Here is a 15,598-nt window from a genome sequence, read left to right on the forward strand (position 1 = left end):
CAGTTTTTGGATAGTACTACAACGAGAGGGCAAAGAATTTCTGGGGTAAGCATTCCTAAAGGCCGAAAATTTCGTCCGAACCATGGAAATAAAGCCAAATTCGATAAAATACGCATTGGGGGCACCCACTTTCCGACCCATTGTCTCGGTAGTTCTTTATGGCTAGGGATTATAGACGCTGCCCTAATGAATAGCTATTGGATAGTACTACAACGTGAGGGTAAAGAATTTCTTGGGTAAGGATTCTTAAAGGCCGAAAATTTCGTCCGTAACACGGAAAAAAAGGCAAATTTGATAAATTACGCATTGGGGTCACCCACTTGTTCAAACCCATTGCCCCGGCAGTTCTGTAAGGCTAAGGATTATAGACTCTGCTATAATAATCAGTTATTGGATAATACTACAACGAGAGGGCAAAGAATTTCTGGGGTAAGCATTCCTAAAGGCCGAAAATTTCGTCCGAAACATGGAAATAAAGCCAAATTCGATAAAATACGTATTGGGGGCACCCACTTTCCGACCCATTGTCTCGGTAGTTCTTTATGGCTAGGGATTATAGATGCTGCCCTAATGAATAGCTATTGGATAGTACTACAACGTGAGGGTAAAGAATTTCTTGGGTAAGGATTCTTTAAGGCCGAAAATTTCGTCCAAAACATGGAAATAAAGCCAAATTCGATAAAATACGCATTGGGGGCACCCACTTTCCGACCCATTGTCTCGGTAGTTCTTTATGGCTAGGGATTATAGACGCTGCCCTTATGAATAGCTATTGGACAGTACTACAACGTGAGGGTAAAGAATTTTACAACGGGATAGTACGCCATAAGTTAAGTTTATTTTATTTTTTCTTTGCTTGCCATACATTGATTACAAAAAATAAACCCACCATCTTATTATATTCAAGCGAAAGCCACTTGCACGAAAAATGCGTAATACACTCTTTCATTTTTTTTTACAAGACATTTGTTATAATACAGATAATATCAGTAACTCATTTAACATAGACATATTGTTGTTTGTTAGGAACTACTTTACATGATGCCGAGAGTATGGAAGGCCATTTCACAGTATGACTGCCAAAATGAATATCGTGAAAAAGTTATTAGATAACACTTCATTTAGATATAATAGTTTTTTTGGTGTAAACATTCCTAATATGCGAACATTCGAATCGTTTAAATATAGTATGCGTTTGATGAAGATCTTCCACATAAAATGACATTAAAGTAGAGATATAGGACGCACGATCGGTCTTATTCGTTTACTGTCAACGAAATAATGAACAGTACCGAATGTTCGTACTGTATGATGTTTTTTCTTCTTTAATACATACTTTCTTCTTTTAAATCAATCGTTTATTTGGTTTAAACAATATTTTATTCGATAAGTCAAGTCATGCTATATAATATAATACAGTATAAACAATGGGATCCAGAAACAAGCAACATTGCTTATTTTAATCTGTCTCCAAAAGAATATTAACATACAATATAATGAATACTTGGAGCATGCTCTGTCAATTGGAATATATTAAAAATAGTAAATACAAAATAAGATTGCTTATATAGTTTGAGAAAAAAGGGAGAAAAAAAAAAACCAAACAAAAAACAAGTGAATGAAATGAGCTAAATGAAATGCAAGGAAAACATATACATGACCCTTTCATATTATGGTGTGAAACTTTACTTTTCAATATATATTTCTGTACCATTACAAAAAGAGTACAATTTTCTTCATCAGTTAAACAATCTGACACAAAAAGCAAAATATTTACATCAATACGCTGCGGAAAATCAGCAAGAGAATTCAGTAACACTTGGCGTATGTTAGTATAGTAAGGACACGTTAATAAAAAATGAGAGCTTGTTTCTATAGCACCACAACGACAATTTGAATCGATTATTTATTGATTCACATATGAAGTTGAAACTCTATAGAGTAATGTTCAGATTTATTCGTATTTTTAAAAATTCTTCCTTCTTTAAATACAGAGTCAAGACCTATTTATACTGAAGGTCATATATATGGCTATTATTCCCTCTATAAAAAGTTTACTAATGAAACAAAGGAAACACCGTGCGTCCCATATCTCTACATTAATGTCATATTATGTGGAAGATCTTCATCAGACACATACTATATTTCAAAGAATTGAATGTTCGCATCTTAGGAATGTTTCACGCCAAAAAATCCGAATATATATATCTAAATGCAGATAGCTTTTTAACTTTTTCACTATAATTTTTTTGGCAGTCATACTGTGAAATGGCCTTCCATACTCTCGTCATCCTGTAAAGTAGTTCCTAACAAACAACAATATGTCTATGTTAAATAAGTTACTGATATTATCTGTATAATAGCAAATGTCTTGTAAAACAAAACTGAAAGAGTGTATTACGCATTTTTCTTGCAAGTGGCTTGCGCTTGAAGATAAAGATGGTAGGTCTATTTTTTTGTGATCAAAATATGGCAAGCAAAGTTAACCCCAATGCGTATTTTATCAAATTTGCCTTTTTTCCGTGTTACGGACGACATTTTCGGCCTTTAAGAATGCATACCCCAGAAATTCTTTACCCTCACGTTGTAGTTCGATCTAATAGCTATTTATTATAGCAGACTCTATAATCCCTAGTCATACAGAACTGCCGAGGCAATGGGTTTGAACAAGTGGGTGACCCCAATGCGTATTTTATCAAATATGCCTTTTTTTCCGTGTTACGGACGAAATTTTCGGCCTTTAAGAATCCTTACCCCAGAAATTCTTTACCCTCACGTTGTAGTTCTATCCCATAGCTATTCATTAGGGCAGCGTCTATAGTCCCTAGCCATAGAAAACTACCAGACAATGGGTCGGAAAGTGCCCCCAATGCGTATTTTATCAAATTTGCCTTTTTTCCGTGTTACAGACGAAATTTTTCGGCCTTTAAAAATGCTTACCCCAGAAATTCTTTACCCTCACGTTGTAGTACTATCCAATAGCTATTCATTAGTGCAGCGTCTATAATCTCTAGCCATAAGGAACTACCGAGACAATGGGTGGGAAATTTGGTGCCCCCAATGCGTATTTTATCGAATTTGGCTTTATTTCCATGTTTCGGACGAAATTTTCGGCCTTTAGGAATGCTTACCCCAGAAATTCTTTGCCCTCTCGTTGTAGTACTATCCAATAGCTATGTATTAGAGCAGAGTCAATAATCCCTAGCTATACAGAACTGCCGAAGCAATGGGTTTGAACAAGTGGGTGACCCCAATGCGTATTTTATCAAATTTGCCTTTTTTCCGTGTTACGGACGAAATTTTCGGCCTTTAAGAATCCTTACCCCAGAAATTCTTTACCCTCACGTTGTAGTTCTATCCCATAGCTATTCATTAGGGCAGCGTCTATAGTCCCTAGCCATAGAAAACTACCAGACAATGGGTCGGAAAGTGCCCCCAATGCGTATTTTATCAAATTTGCCTTTTTTCCGTGTTACAGACGAAATTTTTCGGCCTTTAAAAATGCTTACCCCAGAAATTCTTTACCCTCACGTTGTAGTACTATCCAATAGCTATTCATTAGTGCAGCGTCTATAATCTCTAGCCATAAGGAACTACCGAGACAATGGGTGGGAAATTTGGTGCCCCCAATGCGTATTTTATCGAATTTGGCTTTATTTCCATGTTTCGGACGAAATTTTCGGCCTTTAGGAATGCTTACCCCAGAAATTCTTTGCCCTCTCGTTGTAGTACTATCCAATAGCTATGTATTAGAGCAGAGTCAATAATCCCTAGCTATACAGAACTGCCGAAGCAATGGGTTTGAACAAGTGGGTGACCCCAATGCGTATTTTATCAAATTTGCCTTTTTTCCGTGTTACGGACGAAATTTTCGGCCTTTAAGAATCCTTACCCCAGAAATTCTTTACCCTCACGTTGTAGAACTAACCAATATATATATACGTTAGGGCAGCGTTTATAATCCCTAGCTATACAGAACTACAGAGACAATGGGTCGAAAAGTGGGTGTCCCCAATGCGTATTTTATTGAATTTGGCTTTATGGCCATGTTTCGGACGAAATTTTTGGCCTTTAGGAATACTTACCCCAGAAATTCTTTGCCCTCTCGTTGTAGTACTATCCAATAGCTATTTATTAAAGCAGAGTCTATAATCCCTAGCCATAGAGAACTGCCGAGGCAATGGGTTTGAACAAGTGGGTGACCCCAATGCGTATTTTATCAAATTTGCTTTTTTTTTCGTGTTACGGACGAAATTTTCGGCCTTTAAGAATGCTTACCCCAGAAATTCTTTACCCTCACGTTGTAGTACTATCCCATAGCTATTCATTAGGGCAGCGTCTATAATCCCTAGCTATAAGAAACTACCGAAGCAATGGGTTTGAACAAGTGGGTGCCCCCAATGCGTATTTTATCGCATTTGGCTTTATTTCCATGTTTCGGACGAAATTTTCGGCCTTTAGGAATACCTACCCCAGAAATTCTTTGCCTTCTCGTTGTAGTACTATCGAATAGCTATTCATTAGAGTAGAGTCTATAATCCCTAGCCATACAGAACTGCCGAGACAATGGGTTTGAACAAGTGGGTGAACCCAATGCGTTTTTTATCAAATTTGCCTTTTTTCCGTGTTACGTACGAAATTTTCGGCCTTTAAGAATTCTTACCCCAGAAATTCTTTACCCTCACGTTGTAGTTCAATCTAATAGCTATTTATTATAGCAGACTCTATAATCCCTAGTCATACAGAACTGCCGAGGCAATGGGTTTGAACAAGTGGTGGACCCCAATGCGTATTTTATCAAATATGCCTTTTTTTCCGTGTTACGGACGAAATTTTCGGCCTTTAAGAATCCTTACCCCAGAAATTCTTTACCCTCACGTTGTAGTACTATCCCATAGCTATGTATTAGGGAAGCGTCTATAATCCCTAGCCATAAGGAACTACCGAGGCAATGTGTTTGAACAAGTGGGTGCCCCCAATGCGTATTTTATCGAATTTGGCTTTTATTTCCATGTTTCGGACGAAATTTTCGGCCTTTAGGAATGCTTACCCCAGAAATTCTTTGCCTTCTCGTTGTAGTACTATCCAATATCTATACGTTAAGGCAGCGTTTATAATCCCTAGCCGTACAGAACTACAGAGACAATGGGTCGAATAGTGGGTGCCCCCAATGCGTATTTTATTGAATTTGGCTTTATTTCCATGTTTCGGACGAAATTTTGGCCTTTAAGAATGCTTACCCCAGAAATTCTTTACCCATCACATTGTAGTACTATCCCATAGCTATTCATTAGGGCAGTGTCTATAATCCCTAGCCATAAAAAACTACCGAAGCAATGGGTTTGAAGAAGTGGGTGCCCCCAATGCGTATTTTATCGAATTTGGCTTTATGTCCATGTTTCGGACGAAATTTTCGGCCTTTAGGAATACCTACCCCAGAAATTCTTTGCCTTCTCGTTGTAGTACTATCCAATAGCTATTTATGAGAGTAGAGTCTATAATCCCTAGCCATACAGAACTGCCGAGGCAATGGGTTTGAACAATTGGGTGACTCCAATGCGTATTTTATCAAATTTGCCTTTTTTCCGTGTTACGGACGAAATTTTCGGCCTTTAAGAATCCTTACCACAGAAATTCTTTACCCTCACGTTGTAAAACTATCCAATATATATATACGTTAGGGCAGAGTTTATAATCCCTAGCCATAAAGAACTACAGAGACAATGGGCCAAAAAGTGGGTGTCCCCAATGCGTATTTTATTGAATTTGGCTTTATTTCCATGTTTCGGACGAAATTTTCGGCCTTTAGGAATGCTTACCCCAGAAATTCTTTGCCCTCTCAATGTAGTACTATCCAATAGATATTGTTAAGAGCAGAGTCTATAATCCCTAGCCATACAGAACTGCTGAGGCAATGGGTTTAAACATGTGGGTGACCCCAATGCGTATTTTATCAAATTTGCCTTTTTTTCCCGTGTTACGGACGAAATTTTCGGCCTTTAAGAATGCTTACACCAGAAATTCTTTACTCACGTTGTAGTACTATCCCATAGCTATTCATTAGGGTAGCGTCTATAATCCCTAGCCATACAGAACTACCGAGACAATGGGTCGGAAAGTGGGTGCCCCCAATGCGTATTTTATCAAATTTGCCTTTTTTCCGTGTTACGGACGAAATTTTCGGCCTTTAAGAATCCTTACCCCAGAAATTCTTTACCCTCACGTTGTAGAACTATCTAATATATATACGTTTGGGCAGCGTTTATAATCCCTAGCCATACAGAACTACAGCGACAATGGGTCAAAAAAGTGGGTGTCCCCAATGCGTATTTTATTGAATTTGACTTTACTTCCATGTTTCGGACGAAATTTTCGGCCTTTAGGGATGCTTACCCCAGAAATTCTTTGCCCTCTCGTTGTAGTACTATCCAATAGATATTGTTTAGAGCAGAGTTTATAATCCCTAGCCATACAGAACTGCTGAGGGAATGGGTTTAAACATGTGGGTGACCCCAATGCGTATTTTATCAAATTTGCCTTTTTTTCCCGTGTTACGGACAAAATTTTCGGCCTTTAAGAATGCTTACACCAAAAATTCTTTACTCACGTTGTAGTACTATCCCATAGCTATTCATAAGGGCAGCGTCTATAATCCTTAGCCATAAAGAACTACCGATACAATGGGTCGGAAAGTGGGTGCCCCCAATGCGTATTTTATCAAATTTGCCTTTTTTCCGTGTTACGGACGAAATTTATCGGCCTTTAAGAATGCTTACCCCATAAATTCTTTACCCTCACGTAGTAGTACTTTCCAATAGCTATTCATTAGGGCAGCGTCTATAATCCCTAGCCATAAAAAACTACCGAGACAATGAGTTGGAAAGTGGAAGCCCCTAATGCGTATTTTATCAAATTTGCCTTTTTTCCGTGTTACGGACGAAATTTTCGGCCTTTAAGAATGTTTACCCCAGAAATTCTTTACCCTTCCGCTGTAGTACTAACAAATAGCTATTTATTAGAGCAGAGTCTATAATCTCTAGCCATACAGAACTGCCGGGACAATGGTTTGGAAAGTGGGTAACCCAAATGCGTATTTTATCAAATTTGCCTATTTTTCAGTATTACGGACGAAACTTTCGGCATTTTAGAATGCTTACCCTCACGTTGTATAACTATTCAATAACTATAAGTTAGGGCAGCGTTTTTTATCCCTAGCCATACAGAACTACAGCGACAATGGGTCGGAAAGAGGGTGTCCCCAAATCGTATTTTATCGAATTTGGCTTTATTCTCATGTTTCGGACCACATTTTCGGCCTTTAGGAATCCTTACCCCAGAAATTATTTACCCTCCCGCTGAAGTACTGTCCAATAGCTATTTATTAGGGCAGCGTCTATAATCCCTAGCCATACAGAACTGCCAAGGCGATGGATTGGAAAGTTTCAAATAGAAGTTTTAATGTCGGTATATCATGAAAAAAATTATTTTACATCAATATTCTATATTTTAGTCGTTAATATGAGTTTTGAAAATCGCAAATGTGGGTTAAACATGCGTTAATACGAATCACATCCTGGACTTTACAGAGAATACTTTCATTGTCTCATCATGATTTTGTTTTATTGTAAATGCTAATTACAGAACCGTAAATGTGAGTTAGAAATCTGCAAACTAAAGTTAGAATTTGGTTAATGGGATATAAAAATCTTTGATTTTTTATATAAATCTTGTTTTCGAACAAAAAAGTCAAAAAGTATGATTTTAGAGAAAAATACAATTGTCGCTTAAGTAGTTTTCTAAACGCAATTGCAGGATGACGAATTGCAGGATAGCTTTTTATAAAGAGAATTGCAGGATGAGAATTGCTGGATAGTTTGACACTAGTAAAATAAACACATTATAGATACTAGGATTAAAATTTTGTCCACAAGACGCGCGCTTCGTTACCCCTCTTGATGCCATATTTAAAATATCGAACGTTATATGACGCAATCGGCAATCCTCGGGTGAATCCGCTACTCTCCTTCTATCCTTAGATGAAGGTACGGAATCGGCCGAGTTGTGACGAATGTATATATGACGTTGAAATGTGTAGTCATATTTGGACGTCACCAGTGCCAAATACTTTTGACGTCGTCGTTTTCGAAATATTATTATTGATTTAGCTAATTGCGTCTTGAGCTGTATTCATTAATAAAAGAAGATAATTCTTTATGATGAGAAATTGACTTAAGTTATGCTGTTGTATATTTGTAGATGAACAACACTTTTCACATTTTGTTTCAGAAGAAAAGTTATTAACACAAATAAAGACATGTATTTCCTATTTCCTATGTATTTTATTCTTGCACGTTTAATCAAGAACAGATCAGCTAGTTATTATGTTTTTATAGTGGAATAATATACTTGTTCATTTTCTGTGAATGTGATTACATTTGAGTTTTTGTAACTGCAAAATAATGTAGTATTTATTGAAGTTTTTCTTTCCTAACACGCAAACAATTTATTCCTCATACATCAGCAACATGTGGAAATTTTTAAAACATTTTCCCACACAAAGTCCAACGCCACAGTCCGGACACCATGTTCTTATTCTTGTCCCCAAAAATCTGTTTTCTTTGCCAGAACAAACGGCATATCTCATTCTTCTTTTGTTTGGAATCCATTCTATGAAGTGCTGGGCAGTCAGTCTGGTACTTTGATGTAAGCAGCGTCGACCCGGTCTTGTCTGTCATTCTCTGTGTTGTCCAATTAAACCCTCACTATTTCCTGTCAAATGGTCATTTTTTTCTTCTGTATAACAAAAGTATTTTTATAACATATGTAGGCGTTAACTGAAAACAAAATAAAATAATTTTAATTGCTATTTCTGTAATGCCTATTGGATAAATAGATTCATTTTTAAGAATGTGCGAGTTTAGTTTGAGAAATGGTATTTAATTTTCGGTATGTTAATTGCCATTCGAATGCCTGTAAAAAAAATCTAAGAAAACAAAACTAAAACTAACATTAACACTAAAAAAAACAAAAAAAAATAAAACATTCTTTACTTGATTCTAAGAGACAGACAAAACAATCGCATAGCGCTAGTGTTCTTACTTTAAATATATTTTACAAAATAATTGAAATCTTTTGGCAAGCTAAAAATGTCAAATTAACCATACCTGCTAATGTAATGAGTACATTGAACCCAAACAGACATAATAGGTTAATGTGACAATAATTGGGACCCGGCAGCCAAAACTGTGTAAACATACATCTGTTCAGAGATACAACACAGATGACTAAAAAATCAAACTACCATACAAATTAATCTAACAAAGACCCAACAAAAAGGTGCAGTAGATAGTAAATCTTACAATGACGTCAACATAAAGAATGTCGTTGATAGTACATACCGTATAAAGTATATACACTTTCTCGATAAGTAAGTAAGTAACTAACTAAAACTTTATTTGGATTCGGCGAATTTGACAAACATATTAAACATGAAGTAAATTTAAGTAAATATAAAATATTCTACTTCTAACATTCAGCATTAGACAACAGTGAATATTTGTTTAAAAGGTTATCCCGTTAGGTGTAATTTCACATATTTTCAACAGTGAATGAGGCAAATATGAAGACATCACTAATAGCTTCTTCTTACGTATAAAATAATGACATGTTAAATGCGTACCAATGACACAAACATTCAACCAAAGACCAAAGAACAAGGATATGGAAATTATCAGGTCACTCTACGAACTTCAATTATTAAAAAAACAAATATCGTATAGAACTAGCACATTTCACACCGCTATATTCTTAAAGTGTCTGTTCATAGCCAGGAGCCTATTAATCAGTGGTTGTAGTAGGCTATTGTCTACAATATTTGCTTTTCATTTATTCTTTTAGAATAAATCAGGATGTTAGTTTTTTGTTTTGATTTTTTTTTTTTCACATTGTTTCATGCTAAAGTCTTTTATAGCGTACTATACGGGATGAGTTTTGTTCATTGTTGAAGGCCGTACGGTGACCTATAATTTTTTTACATCTTCGTCCTTTAGACACTGGTGGACAATTGTTTCGTTGGCAATCATACCACATCTCCCTATGTTTATATAGAAGTCCCTGGGATAACCAAATGTGACACGATTTAATGGAGAAAAAACAAAGGCTAGATTTATGCTAAAAAGATTAATCGAAAAACAATGAGGCAACAAAGCAAACAACGCTTACTACAATACTATAGATACCTTGCATTGAACCTAAAGAATGTATCAGTTTTAAACATGATTGTAAGCGTTCAACCCTCCTCTTACCTGGGACAGTGGTTTTACAGCACAACAATAAAACAAATGGTTAAAATCAGTTGAAAAGGATATTGCCTCATCAGATCGAAAGTAAGCAAAACAACAACTAATAAAACGGCAAAAGAAAGAAATCAAAGTTATTGAAAGTTCAAAGTCCAATTTCAATTCATAAATAAATCATATTTTCCAGGCAACAATATAGATTTGTTCACTTTCAATGGATGTAGAAATGAAGACGTCATAAGTATTGTGGCAAAGGCATCACCTATTGATATGTGAACTCGTTTTTACAAATGACAGAAAAATCCACTGTCGCAACTTTTCAATGATCTTAAGTGTGAAATTAAACATTAACAATATATGTGTATATGTAAACTTTTGCCTAAGTTGCATGTTTTTAAGTGTAGTTCAAAATTACAAAAAAAATATAAACTTTCGACAAACCAATCATTTTTTTCTGAATCTTTCGCTTCGACGACAGAACACTTCCTCACATTAAAAAGCGTCTTGTGCCATTTTTTATCTTTTTTTCGAACATTTCCACATCAAATATACTTTGTAAAATAATGTCTAAGGTTATCATAGTTTGCCTATTTTTATACTGGAAAAGACCTACTAAGTTTAAAACATTTGTCATTTTCTTGAAGATATATTATGTCTTCTGTAGTTTTGCAATTTCAATTCAGTTATACAACATTGATGTACATTGTCTTACAAGAAAAATAATGGCAGCGTATTTATGAACTGGTGATCTGGTAATGGTATGCTTAAAGAACTATCCGTTCTCATTTTCTTTTTATTATTTATTATTGATTTCAAAAACAAAGAATGCATTTTTACGTACTTTAATTAGCGACCATTTTATAGATATAATCATGACGAAATTAAAAGACAAAGAAAAAGAGGAGACAAAAAGACTCAAATAAGGTAATGAAACAAATAACTTTCTAAAACCTAACAAAATCCATAAGGTTAATCATATTTTGGAAATTCTTCCAAAAAAGTCTGATTAACTCTCTGATCAAAAACAACATATCACGTAACGGGTATCCAATAACAGTAATTACAAATGTCACGAAATCCAAAGTTTCTAGACTCCTTTAAAAGATAAACAATACATCAGCAGATGTCAAACTTGCTTTCAATGATGACTGTCATCTGTATTATTTTTTGTTTAGCTGTGGGTCTATTTGCAAACATGACATTTGTTCACGCAAACTGCAGTCCTAAATTAGGTAAGATTTTTTAAAAACACTTTCATTTAATGAATGATATACAAGACATGCACTGATAAATTTTTATGGTGTGTTTATTGCTGTTTGTTGTTGTTGTTATTTTGATATTTATTTCATAACTGTGGTACATGTATATTCTCACAGGTAATGATCTACTTGAAGACTTGATCGGTATGGTGAAGAAAATCAAAGGTTCAGGTAATAATCATACGTATAAAGAAGACTTTTTTGTTAAATAAACTGAATGTGACTTTTTTCCTTTGTTATACTGGTTATTTCAAGCATTCCTGTCAAGTTTTGTCATAATCAGTTCAATAGTTTGAGAAAAATCTAGTATAATGTAAGACGACATCTGCAGCGATTCGAGTAAAATTTCTTCGAAAAATCCAAACCAAGCCGCATCATGATAGAATATAGTGTGGACCAATAAATGATCAAATATTTATCTCATCTGCCTACAAACAGTTGAATATGATACAAAAGATGACTTTAGGATGATAAATACTACCAATGGACCTCTTTGTCTTCCTTATAAGGTCTCTTTTGGTCCATTTATACCTCTCATTTCCTCAAAATTTCTACTTTATAGGCCAATAAATAAAAATTTTGGGGTAACTTTCACTCATTTATGATAGAAATGTTATAATAAATGATTAATTGAAGTATTCAAGCTGAATGAACTATCCGTATAAAAGTTTACTGTCTCCAAGGAGGTTTCAATAAGTCCTTACGTAAAACTTAAATTTACGCCGCGTTCCAGAGAGGGACATAAAAAGATTCTCTTTTGGTGAATAATTTGTGGTTACTGCTTTAAAAATAATTTCGTTTACTTCAAACTATATATTTATTAAAGTATTTCTTAGGAAAAAATTTCTAGTATAGCAGAATATAAGAAAAAAGGAGAAAAAGCTCCCCAAAACTCTAAGTATGGCTTATTCTGTCAACTAATATTCATGGTAAAGTCCTATTTCAAGGAAATTTTCTCATAAAATGTGTTTTGGAGACTCAATCCACTCAGAATATTTCATTATTAGTAATATTTCACTTAAATAGCAAGAAATTTTAACACATGAGAGTACTCACAAGGTCAAAGGTGCATGTACAGCTTCCTATAAAGAAGACTTTTTTGTTAAATAAACTGAATGTGACTTTTTTCCTTTGTTATACTGGTTATTTCAAGCATTCCTGTCAAGTTTTGTCATAATCAGTTCAATAGTTTGAGAAAAATCTAGTATAATGTAAGACGACATCTGCAGCGATTCGAGTAAAATTTCTTCGAAAAATCCAAACCAAGCCGCATCATGATAGAATATAGTGTGGACCAATAAATGATCAAATATTTATCTCATCTGCCTACAAACAGTTGAATATGATACAAAAGATGACTTTAGGATGATAAATACTACCAATGGACCTCTTTGTCTTCCTTATAAGGTCTCTTTTGGTCCATTTATACCTCTCATTTCCTCAAAATTTCTACTTTATAGGCCAATAAATAAAAATTTTGGGGTAACTTTCACTCATTTATGATAGAAATGTTATAATAAATGATTAATTGAAGTATTCAAGCTGAATGAACTATCCGTATAAAAGTTTACTGTCTCCAAGGAGGTTTCAATAAGTCCTTACGTAAAACTTAAATTTACGCCGCGTTCCAGAGAGGGACATAAAAAGCTTCTCTTTTGGTGAATAATTTGTGGTTACTGCTTTAAAAATAATTTCATTTACTTCAAACTATATATTTATTAAAGTATTTCTTAGGAAAAAATTTCTAGTATAGCAGAATATAAGAAAAAAGGAGAAAAAGCTCCCCAAAACTCTAAGTATGGCTTATTCTGTCAACTAATATTCATGGTAAAGTCCTATTTCAAGGAAATTTTCTCATAAAATGTGTTTTGGAGACTCAATCCACTCAGAATATTTCATTATTAGTAATATTTCACTTAAATAGCAAGAAATTTTAACACATGAGAGTACTCACAAGGTCAAAGGTGCATGTACAGCTTCCTATATTATAAAGAAGACTTTTTTGTTAAATAAACTGAATGTGACTTTTTTCCTTTGTTATACTGGTTATTTCAAGCATTCCTGTCAAGTTTTGTCATAATCAGTTCAATAGTTTGAGAAAAATCTAGTATAATGTAAGACGACATCTGCAGCGATTCGAGTAAAATTTCTTCGAAAAATCCAAACCAAGCCGCATCATGATAGAATATAGTGTGGACCAATAAATGATCAAATATTTATCTCATCTGCCTACAAACAGTTGAATATGATACAAAAGATGACTTTAGGATGATAAATACTACCAATGGACCTCTTTGTCTTCCTTATAAGGTCTCTTTTGGTCCATTTATACCTCTCATTTCCTCAAAATTTCTACTTTATAGGCCAATAAATAAAAATTTTGGGGTAACTTTCACTCATTTATGATAGAAATGTTATAATAAATGATTAATTGAAGTATTCAAGCTGAATGAACTATCCGTATAAAAGTTTACTGTCTCCAAGGAGGTTTCAATAAGTCCTTACGTAAAACTTAAATTTACGCCGCGTTCCAGAGAGGGACATAAAAAGCTTCTCTTTTGGTGAATAATTTGTGGTTACTGCTTTAAAAATAATTTCATTTACTTCAAACTATATATTTATTAAAGTATTTCTTAGGAAAAAATTTCTAGTATAGCAGAATATAAGAAAAAAGGAGAAAAAGCTCCCCAAAACTCTAAGTATGGCTTATTCTGTCAACTAATATTCATGGTAAAGTCCTATTTCAAGGAAATTTTCTCATAAAATGTGTTTTGGAGACTCAATCCACTCAGAATATTTCATTATTAGTAATATTTCACTTAAATAGCAAGAAATTTTAACACATGAGAGTACTCACAAGGTCAAAGGTGCATGTACAGCTTCCTATATTAGGTGTAATACCACCATTGATTTTCCCCTATTAGTCTTTGTTAAATTTGCACTTTTCAAAAAATTGTGCAGAATTTATCTTTGTTTCAAATAAAGAAATACTTGGCATGAGTAAAGTTTGATCCTGTCCAGTACTATAGAAAAAATTTCACATAACATTTCATTGCATATAAGAAAATAACCATCACTGGAAGTTAACCAATCAAATTTTCCCCCTTTTTTAACCTGTATACAAGCTTTAGTAACCATGTAACCTCAAGTTTCCAAAATATTCTATAGAAACCCCAAATAAAAAAATAATGGTGCTTTGAAATACCCAAGATATATGTTTATGACCCAGAAATGTTTTACTGCAATGAAATGTAGGATCAATTACCTACAACTGTCAAATTCAAGGGAATATTTTTTTTCGACCTATTTTCGTATGCAACCGGATGTGACGTACTATGATTTGGTGGTATTACACCTAAAGAAGACTTTTTTGTTAAATAAACTGAATGTGACTTTTTTCCTTTGTTATACTGGTTATTTCAAGCATTCCTGTCAAGTTTTGTCATAATCAGTTCAATAGTTTGAGAAAAATCTAGTATAATGTAAGACGACATCTGCAGCGATTCGAGTAAAATTTCTTCGAAAAATCCAAACCAAGCCGCATCATGATAGAATATAGTGTGGACCAATAAATGATCAAATATTTATCTCATCTGCCTACAAACAGTTGAATATGATACAAAAGATGACTTTAGGATGATAAATACTACCAATGGACCTCTTTGTCTTCCTTATAAGGTCTCTTTTGGTCCATTTATACCTCTCATTTCCTCAAAATTTCTACTTTATAGGCCAATAAATAAAAATTTTGGGGTAACTTTCACTCATTTATGATAGAAATGTTATAATAAATGATTAATTGAAGTATTCAAGCTGAATGAACTATCCGTATAAAAGTTTACTGTCTCCAAGGAGGTTTCAATAAGTCCTTACGTAAAACTTAAATTTACGCCGCGTTCCAGAGAGGGACATAAAAAGCTTCTCTTTTGGTGAATAATTTGTGGTTACTGCTTTAAAAATAATTTCATTTACTTCAAACTATATATTTATTAAAGTATTTCTTAGGAAAAAATTTCTAGTATAGCAGAATATAAGAAAAAA

At 34.2% G+C, this 15,598-nt stretch overlaps 1 long non-coding RNA gene across 1 annotated transcript in view; it reads left to right on the forward strand.

The window, feature by feature from the left end:
* Positions 1–11,432: 11,432 nt before the first annotated feature.
* The window catches only part of LOC127733273 (uncharacterized), a 39,770-nt gene continuing 35,604 nt past the window's right edge, over positions 11,433–15,598 (forward strand). Inside the window, exons 1-2 of the long non-coding RNA XR_007997056.1 lie at positions 11,433–11,530; positions 11,675–11,728. This is a non-coding gene — a long non-coding RNA (uncharacterized LOC127733273). The remainder of the gene's footprint in view (positions 11,531–11,674; positions 11,729–15,598) is intronic.

This window comes from Mytilus californianus, unplaced genomic scaffold (genome assembly GCF_021869535.1).
Source record: "Mytilus californianus isolate M0D057914Y unplaced genomic scaffold, xbMytCali1.0.p SCAF_3, whole genome shotgun sequence".
Classification (NCBI taxonomy): domain Eukaryota; kingdom Metazoa; phylum Mollusca; class Bivalvia; order Mytilida; family Mytilidae; genus Mytilus; species Mytilus californianus.